We start from the raw sequence: 2,806 nt of genomic DNA on the forward strand, positions 1-2,806 counted from the left end.
GAGAACGAGTCACGTGACCTCGCTGACGCAACGATATTATTCAGTCAGATTCCAAAATCCACATCGGTCGGTCTTGACTAGCTAAGAAGTTCCTGGGTCCACTAGAATAGCAAGAAATAATATAATTAGCCCAATAGGGCCGATTTTAATTTTAAGCATTTTTCTTATTTTACCTTTTCACCAAACGTACCTTCCTATATTTGACCCATAAAACCGTAGTTGTGCTATGTCTCGCGAAAATATCTTCTTTATTTCAATCTTCCTTCTATCTTTATGAGGACCTCTAGCCTATTTTTACACATTATGTGAAATCTTTATAACGTCTGAAATGAAAAGGGGGTCCTGGAACATGCGAATAGCAGAAATGATCCAAACAAACTCTGACGAAATATTTCCCTTTTGGTCGCTATCAAAATTTTAATCGAAAAACACATTAATTTTTATGGTTTTTTCTGGATTGATATAAAGATTATGTACATTCTAAGAGTAATATAATCAAAAATTGTTGTTTTCAATTACGGAGATGTGCTTGGTATTACACATATGTGCAAATACATGGTGCTTGAATGAAATGGATAGGATGCAATCCCACTTCTTTTCAGCAGGTCCCCAAAACCATCTCGCTACCTTTTAGTAAACCGTAAGCTTCTAAGAAGGATAATATTCAAAAGATGATGTAATAAATATTTACGGTGGCAAGGAACTGGGGAAATAAACTATTTCTGTATATTTTAAATGCCATGTAAGAGCGAGGTAGGAATGAGACAAAGTAGTATACTGGTGGAGCAAATGAACCCTCTCACTGTGGGCTTGGTCAATGTAACCAAGTTTGTAATTGCAAAGTAACCACCAGAATTTTCATAATATAACTCATAATAGTATACATTTGTTTATATTTAATTTTATTTCTTTATTGCTCTTTGAACTGTGTTTGACTAATAATCCCGCTACACAAGTTGTAAATCAATAGGGTAACGTGTACTGTTATTATTTTTCATTATCTTATTTTATTTAATCTAATAAATTTATAATTTTTACCTTTTAGTTATTTTTATAATAATAAATAAAGAATGCAAATGAAAAACAAGAAATGTATTACCCATCTTTACAAATTTCACAGACCATCCTGCTTCCTTTTTTCCTCACTTCAAGCACAACACAGTTGTGTAGTTTAAAAAATTCACATCAACAACTGATAAGATGTAATTGACGTACATATACATGTCCTTGGAGTGGACCAGTTAAACCTAATAAAGCCAGTTAGAATACCTAGAGTACTGTTAGAAAGTTTGTGAATTTTATACAATCCATTCAGTATACATGTACATACCATTCCCAATGTTGTTATTTTCAGGGTTCTTGTGCTACCTATGATACTGGTGATCATTTCAAACAAAAAACAAAAAGGGGAGGTCGTATCCTTGTGGTGCAATAGTACTATGTGTTAACTACTCCATAGTTTAAAATTTCTATATGTTTAATTTTTTTAGTCTGGACACAGAGATTCACTCAAGTAAACAACTCAACTTTCCTGACTCTGATGCATATGAAATATAGATCCACTAATTGGCCTTAGCCATGTTCTTTGGAAAAGATAACTGTTACTCTATTTGTGACTTCTTGAGATAGATAACTTTTATTGTTAAAACAGATAATGGCTATGGACTCCAAAGTGCAGTGTGATAGCAGCTTAGCTATGTTTGTATTATTCCATTTTGTTATTAAATGCCAGGTTATTTTCTATGAAGTAGGTTTTGGTACAGATTTTGCAAAGATTTACCTTTAGTAAGACCTAATTCAACTAGACACTTTAACATTATTTTTCTTTAATTGTACATTTTAACATTATAGGACTACTTTTTATTAGTTTAGCTTCCCTTTTCTTTTGGTCGGCAGTCAGTTAAAGTTTACCAACTGGAGGTGTGGATAATATCACGTTATAGCATATGATCACGTCTCTCTCTTTATTCTTTGATCAACTTCGTCAATAAGAAAGAAGCAATACATAAAATGTATAAATAACAATATTTATTAAAATAAACACAAACAGAGACGAACACAATACACCAAAACAAAACAATATTAAGTATTTGTAATTAATGTGTTGAACTGGTAGGAAAAATAATCCTTCTTATCAGTTCCATGTGAGCCCTTCTTGCACACTAACAGAAAAAGAAAGAACTTGTGCCTCTTGGGTCTTTTTTATCTCTACAGTTTCTGTGTGCTTGTGACAGAAACAGCCAAGTTAAGAGAGGAGGCTGGCCTTACAGTTACTGAAATCAACTGAAAATTAAAACTAGAAACAACCAACAAAAATCAATTTAAGAATAGTTTGCAACCAAACATGCATGCAGAAATCAAGGGTTGGTGCACATTTATGGTTTCTGTGATTATCCAGTGTTTCTCAAGATATAAGGAATTAAAAGGCGAGTTTTATCGAATGAGTTATATTTACAGACGATAAAGTTCAATTATTTATTTGGGAGTTATTTCAGAGTTTTTCAGTTGAAAGAATAGATAGGTCTGCTACCAAAATTGTTACTAAAGTTTTTTACAAGTACAAAATTTGTAATATCAATTATTAAAACTGGTGTATGAATAAACTAAGACACCTAAAGTAACCTACTTTTTTACTGTTCTCTGTGTTTCGGGTGGGGTGAAGATATAGACATTATGAGGTACAAACCACTACTGCTACTGTGAGAACCATTTTAAAGTTTGGAGTAAATACATTCCATAATGAATATTGTGTGTAAATTTATTTACGTAACTTACAATGCTTTCATACGCAAAATATCTAATTTTT

Source organism: Limulus polyphemus, unplaced genomic scaffold (genome assembly GCF_000517525.1).
Source record: "Limulus polyphemus unplaced genomic scaffold, Limulus_polyphemus-2.1.2 Scaffold408, whole genome shotgun sequence".
Lineage (NCBI taxonomy): Eukaryota > Metazoa > Arthropoda > Merostomata > Xiphosura > Limulidae > Limulus > Limulus polyphemus.